Here is an 11,994-nt window from a genome sequence, read left to right as displayed (position 1 = left end):
TTCAAAATACAGTAGGCCTCTGCCTACACCCTCCTATTTCCTGGGCTTCAACACAGCCAGTTGTAGTTCGGAAGTGCCGTCCACACGGAAAGAGATACTTGCTCCCGTGTCTCAGTGGGGTTCAGTAACGTCAGCTGATCCCCTGCTGTGTGGATGGCAGTCTCTCCTGCTGTCACCTCATTCAAAATTCAGTAGGCCTCTGCCTACACCCTCCTATTTCCTGGGCTTCAACACAGCCAGTTGTAGTTCGGAAGTGCCGTCCACACGGAAAGAGATACTTGCTCCCGTGTCTCAGTGGGGTTCAGTAACGTCAGCTGATCCCCTGCTGTGTGGATGGCAGTCTCTCCTGCTGTAAACTCATTCAAAATACAGTAGGCCTCTGCCTACACCCTCCTATTTCCTGGGCTTCAACACAGCCAGTTGTAGTTCGGAAGTGCCGTCCACACGGAAAGAGACACTTGCTCCCGTGTCTCAGTGGGGTTCAGTAACGTCAGCTGATCCCCTGCTGTGTGGATGGCAGTCTCTCCTGCTGTAAACTCATTCAAAATACAGTAGGCCTCTGCCTACACCCTCCTATTTCCTGGGCTTCAACACAGCCAGTTGTAGTTCGGAAGTGCCGTCCACACGGAAAGAGATACTTGCTCCCGTGTCTCAGTGGGGTTCAGTAACGTCAGCTGATCCCCTGCTGTGTGGATGGCAGTCTCTCCTGCTGTAAACTCATTCAAAATACAGTAGGCCTCTGCCTACACCCTCCTATTTCCTGGGCTTCAACACAGCCAGTTGTAGTTCGGAAGTGCCGTCCACACGGAAAGAGACACTTGCTCCCGTGTCTCAGTGGGGTTCAGTAACGTCAGCTGATCCCCTGCTGTGTGGATGGCAGTCTCTCCTGCTGTAAACTCATTCAAAATACAGTAGGCCTCTGCCTACACCCTCCTATTTCCTGGGCTTCAACACAGCCAGTTGTAGTTCGGAAGTGCCGTCCACACGGAAAGAGATACTTGCTCCCGTGTCTCAGTGGGGTTCAGTAATGTCAGCTGATCCCCTGCTGTGTGGATGGCAAAGTCTCCTGCTGCCTACACAGTCGTACCACTACTGATTTTTAACCGTGCTCCAATTAGGCCTGTGGCTCCACTGTCTCTCGTATTTCCCCTGTCCTCCAACCCTGCCAGTTACAGCTCCGAAGTGGCGTCTGCACAATCCACACTTGTTCCTGTGTTACAGGTGTTCAGTCCGATCAGTTAATCCCCTGATGTGTGTCCGGCAATGTCGCCTGCTCTGTCCACATTCCCATTATCGGAATGTGGACAGAGCAGGCGACATTGCCGGACACACATCAGGGGATTAACTGACCGGACTGAACACCTGTAACACAGGAACAAGTGTGGATTGTGCAGACGCCACTTCGGAGCTGTAACTGGCGGGGTTGGAGGACAGGGGAAATACGAAAATCAGTGAATCCACAGGCCTAAGTGGAGCTTGGTTCAAATTAGTAGTCTACAACCGATCTTAAAATTTCTTCAATGCAGCCTAAGCCTGCTCCGTGCTTGTCCCTGGGCTTCAACACAGCCAGTTGTTGCTCGGAAGTGCCGTCTTCACAGAGTAAAACACTAGCTCCTGTGTTTGTGGGGTTCAGTAACGTCAGCTGTTCCCCTGCTGTTTTGATGGCAATCTGTCCTGCTGCCTCCCAATTGACAGCACATCAGGCCTCAGCCTGCTAAGTGCTTGTCCTGGGCTCCAACATCGCCAGTTGCTGCTCATAACTGACTTTGGCACGGGTACTCCCTCCTGCCCAGCTTGGTTCCAGCCCTGCCTGCTGTTTCCGGGAAGTGTCAATGTCAGTTTGCCACCCCAAGTTGCCATGTCGTGTTGCGGTTGGGTTAGCCGAGGCTAGGGTGCCAGCAGTTTAGGTGCTTCCTATGTGGACTGCGGGTTCTGGTAAGAAAGGTTTGTTCCATAGTGCCAGTAGGACAAGCACCCCCTGTAGGACTGTGTGATTCGGTAACTGCGGCCAGCTTGCGGCATGCCAACTTTGCTTTTCAGGGGTAACTTCTGATACCCCTCCGGGTTCCAGCACCGTCAGCTGGTTCTCATCAGAGCCTTTGGCCTAGGTGCCTCCATCTCGGTATCTGAGTTCCAGCAACGTCTGCTGGTCCTTGGTAGTGCTTTGTAGCACAGGTACCTCCTGCTTAGTAACCGGGTTCCAGCACCGTCAGCTGGTCCTCGGTTGTGCCATTGGCTCTTATTCCTTCTGCTGCCCCTCCGGGTGCCAGCACTGTCAGCTGGTCCTCGCTATTTCCATTTGCTCTTGCAGCTTATGCTACCCCTCCGGGTTCCAGCACCGTCAGCTGGTTCTCGTCAGAGCCTTTGGCCTAGGTGCCTCCATCTCGGTATCCGAGTTCCGGCAACGTCTGCTGGTCCTTGGTAGTGCTTTGTAGCACAGGTACCTCCTGCTTAGTAACCGGGTTCCAGCACCGTCAGCTGGTCCTCGGTTGTGCCATTGGCTCTTATTCCTTCTGCTGCCCCTCCGGGTGCCAGCACTGTCAGCTGGTCCTCGCTATTTCCATTTGCTCTTGCAGCTTATGCTACCCCTCCGGGTTCCAGCACCGTCAGCTGGTTCTCGTCAGAGCCTTTGGCCTAGGTGCCTCCATCTCGGTATCCGAGTTCCGGCAACGTCTGCTGGTCCTTGGTAGTGCTTTGTAGCACAGGTACCTCCTGCTTAGTAACCGGGTTCCAGCACCGTCAGCTGGTCCTCGGTAGTGCCATTGGCTCTTGTTCCTTCTGCTGCCCCTCCGGGTGCCAGTACCGTCAGCTGGTTCAAGAGGACAAAGAACAGGAAGACAACCACCAAGATGCAGAACAACAAGAGAGAGAAGACAAAGAAGCATAAAAAAAACAAAGCAGAAGAACATTAAGCATAAGACTAATACTCTGAGCAAATGATATTATCTTATTTATAAGCAGAAGAAGACTAAGCAGTGTATGGGGGTGAGTCCGTTCCTCCTCGTGGTGCCCCTGGAAAAGGCCTGCTTCTGCAGGCCAAACTGAACGCGGACAAATCCTGTTGTAAATCTTTTGTGACAGGCAGAACGGAAGGTGTAAACTTCTAACTTTTCTAGATAACAACTACAGGAATGCCTGACACAAACAAGAATATGATGAAGAAGAATAGGAAGAAGATGAAGAAGCTGAATATGTAGAATAATAATTGTTGAATAAGAAGAATATGAAGAATGTAAGAAAAGGAAGAAGAAGAAGAAGAAGAAGAAGAAGAATGTAAAAAAAGGAAGTAGAAGAAGAAGAAGAAGAATGTAAAAAAAGGAATAAGAAGAAGAATGTAAAAAAAGGAAGTAGTAGAAGAAGAAGAAGAATGTAAAAAAAGGAAGTAGAAGAAGAAGAAGAAGAATGTAAAAAAAGGAAGTAGAAGAAGAAGACATACATGTCTGGCAAAATATAAATGAGGCTAACATAGTCAATATCTTTGTAACTCCTAACATCTTTAAAAAAAAAAGTTTAATTCCTGCTATTCCATTTGATTGGGCTAAACCTCTATGGCTTTAATGTCTCCTCCACCTCCCACAATACATTCTACATTATTCTTAGTTGTTTTTCTTCATGTAGAATTAACCTACAAGGAAAGAAAGGGTTTTTTTTAATTCCGATATTTTGGCCCCATTGACTTGCATTGGTTCCCGGTATCGGAATCGGCGATACCGATACTTTTTTTTAAGATCGGCCGATCCATTCCGATCCGATATTTTCAAGTATCGGCTGGTATCGCTCAACTCTATTTGTGACGCCACCCATGGTGTTTGGCAAGGAAGTGATAGCCGACGCTGCAAAGAGACCACTGGGGCTATTGGTGAGGCAGCAGAGTTGTTACAGATCTCCACGGGTAGAGTTAAGCCCCAGGGCAGTTATAGGTGTTAAAGGCGATGATAGTGGTTGTAGTCATGGTGCAATGCAGGTGACGCTGTAAATAAGTCAGAGGACACAGTGGAGTGCAGTCTTCACACTTTTACTCACAGTTCTTCCAGTTACAATCCCCAGCCGGGGTGTTGTGTCCTCCGGGTCGGTGGTCCAGCCAGCTCTCAGGTAATTTGAGGTACACATGTCAGAATCCCCTTCAGATGTTCCTTTCACTGTGATGGCTCCCTCCTTTCCTGCCCTGTGCTTCACACACAGTGTCCCAAGCCAGCAGCCCTGGATCTTGTCGGGTGACGTGCTTTAGGTTCCCTTGATCCTATTCGGCTGCCTTTTCAGGGAATATGTTGGATGTGGCTGTAGCACATGAAGATACTGCAACCTCCGGTTAGCTAGCTGAGTTCTTAGTTTCTCCACTAGTCTGGGGCCGGTCCCCAACTGTGGCCTGGTCCCTCCACCCAACTACGGACGGCATGGATGCGGGCCCCACGGGTGGATTCGTCACACCCGTGCCCCTAGGACCCCTTCTTTCTCTCTTACACTGAAGCTTATTTTTCTGTTCTTCCTCTTTCCTTTCTCTCCTTCTAATGTCTTTTGGTCTAGGGACGAGCTCCTCACTGCTCAAGTCCCCAGCTCCAACTCACTCACTCTCTCACTGTCACTTCCTTGAGCTCTCCCCCTGCTGGTTTCTCCACCCACACCCTCTGCCTAGTCTCCCCCTGGCCTGGAGAGGTCTGGTGTTGGATACAAGTGTCTGGGTTCTGGGTGGTGCTCCCTCCTTACCTGAGAGCAGAGTACCACACTTCTGGCTGAGGTGTAGTACCTCTGTGGTGACTGAACCCTCAGGGGTGCCACATATGTCCTACAAGATGTTGAAATGCTTAGCTTCCAAAAAAGAAGGCTAAAAGACTTAATAGCTGTCTACAAATATCTGAAGGCATATCACAGTGTAGAGGGATCATCCCTTTTCTCATTTGCACATGGAAACACGAGAAGCAATGATATGAAACTGAAAGGTAGAAGATACAGATTACATATAAAAAAACCTTTTTGACAGTGAGGGTGATCATTGAGTGGAATAGGCTGCCACAAGAGGTGGTGAGTTCTCCTTCAATGGAAGTCTTCAAACAGAGGCTGGACAGATATCTGTCTGAGATGATTTAGTGAATCCTGCATTGAGCAGGGAGTTGGACACAATGACCCTTAAGGTCCTTCCAAATCTAACATTCTATGATTTTATGAAAGTACTTTTGATTCCAGTCAGATTTGATGTATGGTGCTTCTGTTGTTCCCAGTTTTGACTTGGCTAGTTTTTCTGACTATGCCTTCCTGTCAACTTCGAGTTTTACCTCTTTCTACTCTCCATTTCTAATTGTACTCTGACAGCCTCGATCATAGCTCTTTTCTTTGAACATGAAGATGCAGTGAAGATGATGAGATTACAATGCATATGGTGCTAGAGAAGAAAGATTAGTCAATGCTGAAATACAGATATTGTGTACAAAACCCAATTCATCTCATGGTCATGTCCTGTGCATGTTTTAATGCAATTATGAATGTCCTGCATTACAATGATAACACACAGTGCCCACCCCAGAAGAATCCAACATGTGACTGTCTATCAAAGTTGATCATTTCAGCACCACGTTTGCGCAAGTATACAACACTAAGAATTATTTGTTTTTTGTTCAAATTCTGCCACCACCACATTAAAGGCAAAATATGAGATTATAGTAGAAAAAATACAGTATTCACACCACTTGGCATTTTATGTGTTTTGCTACCTCACAACCTGGAATTTCACTGGATTTTTTGAGAGTTTGCAACAGTTCATGTAAAGAACATGCCTACAACTTAGAGCAACTGTTTTTTTTATTGTCAAGCAAACAACAAATAGGACAAAATAATTGAAAACTTCTGTGTGCCTAACTGTTCACCCCCCAAGTCAGCACTTTGTACAGTCTTCTTTTGTGCCAATTACAGCTTCAAGTTGTTTTGGATAAGTCTCTATGAGTTTTCCACATCTTGCCACTGGAATTTTTGCCCATTCTTCACTGCTCTAAGGCTGTGTGCACACGCTGCGGATTATGTGCGGATTCATCCGCGCGGATTTTGTAAAATCCGCAGGTGAAACCGCAGGTCAAAAGACCTGCGGTTTTACCTGCGGATTGCTCTGCGGTTTTGCCCTGCGGTTTTTCATCTCCTCAATGGAGGAGATGGCAAACCGCAGGAGAATCCGCAGAAAGAATTGACATGTCAATTCTTTCTGCGGATTGAAAACCGCAGATAATCCGCGCGGAAAATTCCGCACCGTCTGCACTGCGGTTTTTGATTCCCATAGGGAATCATGGTACTGTACACCGCAGCAAAAACTGCTGCGGGTCCGCAGCGGCCAAAACCGCTGCGGAAACGCAGCAAAATCCGCAGCGTGTGCACACAGCCTAACTGAGCTTCTTCAAGTCAGATGGTTTCCTCTGGTCAACAGCAATATTCAAGTCTGACCTCAGATTCTCAATTGGATTAAAGGTCTGTGCTTTTACTAGGCCACTCCAAAACATTTACACATTTTCCCTTAACCCCTTACTGCCATCGGACAGAATAGTACATCCAATGGCAGCATCCCCCGCTTTGATGTGGGCTCTGGTGGTGAACCCACATCAAAGCCGAGACATGTCAGCTGCTTTGAACAGCTGAAATGTGCCCACAATAGGCGCGGGTGGAATCGTGATCCAACCGTGCCTATTAACTAGTTAAATGCCACTGTCAAACTCTGACAGCGGCATTTAACGCGTGCTTCCGGCCATCGGGCTGGAATTACGCACACCGCTGACTCCCCGTCACATGATCCGGGGTCATCAGTTCATCTGCATAAAAACCAGAGGTCTCCTTGAGACCTCTATGGTTGTTGGTGCCTGATTGCTTTGTGTTCGGAGCTCATAACAATGCAGTAATTCTGCTACATAGTGGCGATCTGAGCATCGCCTCTATGGAGCAGAGCTGAATGAGCTATGGCAGCTTCTAACCTCCCATGGAGGCTATTAAGGCATGCCAAAAGTTAAAGAAAAATGTTTTTAATAATATTAAAAAAATAAAAAAACACAAAAGTTCAAATCACGCCCCTTATGCCCCATTCAAAATAAAGCATAAAAAAATCAAACATACACATATTTGGTATTGCCGCGTTAAGAATTGCCCGATCTATCAATAAAAAAAGGATTAACCTGATCGCTAAAAGGCATAGCAAGAAAAAAAACGAAATGCCAGAATTACATTTTTTTGGTCGCCGCAACATTATATTAAAATGTATTAACGGGCACTCAAAAGAACGTATCTGCACAAACGTGATATCATTAAAATCTTCAGCTCAGCGTGCAAAAAATAAGCCCTCACCCACACCCGAGATCATGAAAAATGGAGACGCTACGGGTATTGGAAAATGGCGCAATTTTTTTAGCAAATTTTTTTCACCACTTATATAAAAAAGAACCTAGACATGTTTGATGTCTATGAACTTGTAATGACCTGGAAAATCATAATGGCAGGTCAGTTTTAGAATTTAGTGAACCTAGCAAAAAGCCAAACAAAAAACAAGTGCAGGATTGCCTTTTTTTGCAATTTCACCGAACTTGGAATTTTTTTCCCGTTTTTGAGTACATGACATGCGAAAGCCAATGGCGTCGTTCAGAAGTGCAACTTGTCCCGCAAAACATAAGCCCTCACATAGCTATATTGACAGAAAAATAAAAAAGTTATGGCTCTAGGAAAGAAGGGGAGTGAAAAACAAAAACGCAAAACCGAAAAAAAAAGCTATGGTCATGTAGGCGTTAAACCACTCAAGTGTTGCTTTAACATAATGGTTTGGGTCATTGTCTTGTTGGAATGTAAACCTCCATCCCAGTCTCAACTTACTGACAAACTGAAAAAGATTTTTGGGATGGGAGTGGCTAACTGAGCTCAGCTGAGAACACAGAGTCTTCCAACATGGCCGATTAACCCCTGTTTTGCCAAAAGGAATTAACACCATTTAAAATGAAGGAGAAGTGCTTCTTCTCAGTGCCGGAGTAGGAGCAATCAGATGCTGCGGTTTCCTGGCTTCACACTGTCGGGGTAACCCCTTGTCAGTGTTATGGTATTTGTTCCTTGTATGTGGTGGTATCATGTGGTCTGTTTATGGTGTGGTGGTATTTGTTCCTTGTATGTGGTATTATTCGGTAGCTATTTGGTGGTAATATGTGGTCGGGCCATGGTGTGGTGGTATTTGTGCCTTGTATGTGGTATAAAGATTCATTTTAAAAATGTATGTGTACATTCCCTTAAAGAAACATAAATTATATACCTAAAAAGAGTACAGGATATTTTCACAAATGTTTCATAGATAAAATAGGCAGAATAGGGCCCAGCCAAAAGAGTCTACCTTGTTGGCCAAAACAAAAGCTGATGGCTATGTATGTGATCTAGTGTTCAGTGGGAACTATTAATGTGTGAATTGTGAGGATGTGGTGCCGAAGTGGAGTTTTTCTATGAGCGGGCAGTGGTACTGTGGAGGGTTCGAGGGTTGGAGGCAGAGCTGTGGTGGAGCCTGGGCAGAGTCTCAAGGGGGCCTGAAAATTTTGCCAGTATGGGGCCCTGAAATTCCTGGTGGCAGCCCAGCTTGCACGTACACAGTATGTAATGGTTTGGAAGTGCTTCCCGACTTATGAAGTACTGGGTGCATCATGTCAATTTTGCGCAAACAGAAGCTGTGCATGCGCAATTGCAGCCAGGTGTTCAGCTAATATCACAGCTGACACCCAGTTCTCACTGCCAGTAGTGATGACCGTACTGCTCCCAGCAGTCTAACCCCCTGAATACTGCAAACGATATCGGTTGCAGCATTTAGAAGGTAGGCGGAGGGAGGGAAATTCCTCTGCCCTCCGTACATCGCACTGGCAGCATCATTGCGGGAGCCTGATTGCTGCCATGGTGACCCGACCATATTCTGGTCATTCGGTTATGGCAGCCCCGTAGACCATGCGCAGAGCATGGTCTATCGAGCTTGTGTCAGTGCAGCACTGAGAGTTATAAACCATTTATAACAAAGATCAGGCTGCTGAAAGTCAAAGCCCATAGTGGGATTAAGTAAAAAAAAAAAAAAATTGTAAAAATATATTTTTTTAGAAAATCAGAAAATAATAAAAAAGTAACAGAAAAAAACAATTACTGAATTGCTGGTTTTTGTGCTCTCCACACATCTAGTTAAATTCCTTGAGGGGTTTAATTTCCAAAATGGGTTCACTTGTGTGGGGTTTCCACTGTTTAGGCACATCAGGGGCTCTCCAAACATGACATGACACCCATTTTCTTTCTGAGCCCTTCCGTGTGCCAAAAAAGTAGTTTTCCCCCACATATGGGGTATCGGCCTTCTCAGGAGAATTTGCACATAATATTTTTGGGTACATTTTATCCTGTGAAAATTAAAATTTTGGGGATCAAAGAACATTTTTTGTGGGAAAAATGTGATTTTTTTTTTAAATTTTCATGACTTCACATTACAAATGTCTGTGAAGCACCTTAGCGTTCAAAGTGCTCCCTACACATCTATATACTTTCCTTGAAGTGTCTAGTTTCCAAAATGGAGTCACTTGTGAGGGATTTTGACTGTTTAGGCAAAACAGGGGCTCTCTAAACGCGACACGTGGTCCGCTAATGATTCCAACAAATTGCAAAAAATGAAACGGTGCTCCTTTCCTTCCAAGCCCTGCCATGCGGACAAACAGTCATTTTCTCCCACATATGGGGTATCGAAGCACTTAGGAGAAATTGCACAACATATTTCGGGGTCCAGTTTCTCCTGTTACCCTTGTGAAAATGAAAAAACTTGGGTCTAAATTACAATTTTGTGAAAAACAGTTAAATGTTCATTTCCTGTGCAGCATCTGAAGGGTTAAAAAATTTCTTGAGTGTGGTTTTGAACACTTTGAGGGTCGCAGTTTTAAAAAATGGTGTCAATTTTGAGTATTTTCTGTAATATGGGCCCATCGAAATCAGTTCAAATCTGATGTGGTCCCTAAAAAAAGGTTTTGTAAATTTTGCTGGAAAAGTGAGAAATTGTTGGTCATCTTTTAACCCTAACTTATTAACAAATAAAATTCTGTTGCAAAAATTGTACAGATGTAATGTAAGTAGACATGTTGGAAATGTTATTTATTAATTATTTTGTGTGACATCACTCTCTGGTTTAAGGGCATAAAAATTAAAAGTTTGAAAATTGCTAAATTGTGTACATTTTTAGCAAATTTCCAATTTTTTCACAAATGAACTGTAGCACTGATGTCTCTGCCTGCAGTGCCTCTCCCCTTGCAGAGACACCAGCGTACGCACCACATGCTCTGTCTGGGTCTGCTGCTACCTGAGAGACATGCACCACACGCAGGTCCCCAGGCACTATGCTTAGGCCGCGTGTGCACACTTCCCCTTTCTTAATGGGGCCGCAAGCATTCCTCAAAAGTGTCCCCAGCCAATAGATGGAGGCCACTTACTATTTATAGCTTCTCCTCCAACATTGAGGTGCCTGTGCAATGTTGTGAGCTTGCTTTCTAACACTGTTCTGTCTTCATACATGTTGATACGGTATGCAATCTGAAATACAGCATAAACCACTTCTGTCTTCCAAATAAGCAGACCGTTCTCTGTAGTCTAATTTGTTAATTTGTCACCAGGTATAGAACATGCAGTAAAACTATAAGAATACAGACAACATAGGTAAGTAATGGGCAAATAATCACACAGCTGATATATTACAATTAACAGGAAAGTATACAGTATGATGCAAACTTGTACATGAAAATACACAGATCACCAAAATCACATCTCCAAGGTACTGGCTGCTATACAGTTAATCACATTTCTGTACAATACTGTATTGCAAGAACAAATATATTAATCTTACCAGATATGCTTTACCAGGATAGCAAACTCAAATTGGAGCAGTTACAGGAGGGTAAATAAACATGTGTGTCGAAGGAAGTACACAGAAGAATATGGAGCATCCCCTTCCCAACATATCTTGATTTAATGCAATGTTCTGTTTGCTGATAAACACACAGGTTATAAATTCAGCTACCACTAGATGGTGCTATAACACAACAAACCAGCATAGCTGTGCCAGATTACAGCACATAAATAGGAACCATATTCCCCTTTACTCAAATGGGCAGAACACTCTTGTGAGTTCTCAGGTGCCAGTGCTCATCTCCACATCAAGCGAGCCGGAGGAGGAGCGTCACTGTGACAGAGAGAGAGGCAGCCAGTGCTGAGCAACCAGAGGGCGGGACTTTCCACCATCCAATCCCTGATGAGCCCGCGCTTCTGCAGTATTCTGTTTCACCAGTCAGTCATCACAGAGCAGCAGGAGCAGTGCTCATCTCAATGTCATCCGATCCCGCTGTACCTGCCAGTTCTCATCTCCACATCAGCTGGTCTAGTGGCATCTGCCAGAGCTCATCTCAATGTCAGCCAGTTCCGCTGCACCTAACAGCGCTCATCTCCACATCAGCTGTTCCCGTGGCACCTGCCAGTGCTCATCTCAATGTCATCCGGTCGTTTTGCACTTGCCAGTGCTCATCTCAATGTCACCCAGTCCCGCTGCACCTGCCAGTTCTTATCTCAAAGTCAGCTGGTTCCGCTGCACATGCCAGTGCCCATTTCAACATAAGGCAGTCCCATTGCCTCTGTCATTGCCCATCTCAATGTCAGGCAGTCCGTGGCACCTGCCAGTGGTCTTCTCTACATCACCTGGTCCAGTTGCACTTGTCAGTGCTCATCTATCCATCAGCCGGTTCTGTCTAGATCTGTGGTACCTGTCTTCTCACTCCGCATGCCTGCATCTATTGGACATTCCCTTTGCCTCACCAGCTACCCATTCCTAAGGGGTCAGCTGCCATGTACCCAAGGTTAGTCCTGGAGTAGCACCTGAACCACTTTACTAGTCTCTCCTCGGATCTTGGTATCATACGCTGCTGCGTATCTAAGGCTCCAAGTCACACCCCTCCAAGTCTTCCTTGGGCTTTGGAACAATGGTTCCACTGTAATGCA

General features: G+C 45.6%; 1 protein-coding gene across 4 annotated transcripts in view; it reads left to right on the top strand.

Moving 5' to 3' along the window:
* The first annotated feature begins 7,955 nt into the window (after nt 1–7,955).
* LOC141047601 (uncharacterized) overlaps nt 7,956–11,994 on the top strand; it is a 102,359-nt gene continuing 98,320 nt past the window's right edge. For 2 of the 4 annotated variants that reach the window (XR_012219846.1, XM_073542741.1), the window contains exons 1-2: nt 7,987–8,050; nt 10,620–10,662. The gene's annotated coding sequence lies outside the window, so the exon portion shown is untranslated. Of the gene's footprint in view, nt 8,051–10,619; nt 10,663–11,994 lie in introns of all 4 variants that reach the window. The other 2 variants (XR_012219847.1, XM_073542742.1) reach the window with 2 other exon arrangements.

Source organism: Dendrobates tinctorius, unplaced genomic scaffold, assembly GCF_039654945.1.
Source record: "Dendrobates tinctorius isolate UK_male_01 unplaced genomic scaffold, ASM3965494v1 ptg000128l, whole genome shotgun sequence".
Taxonomy (NCBI): domain Eukaryota; kingdom Metazoa; phylum Chordata; class Amphibia; order Anura; family Dendrobatidae; genus Dendrobates; species Dendrobates tinctorius.
This window is presented reverse-complemented; position numbering and strand designations above follow the sequence as displayed.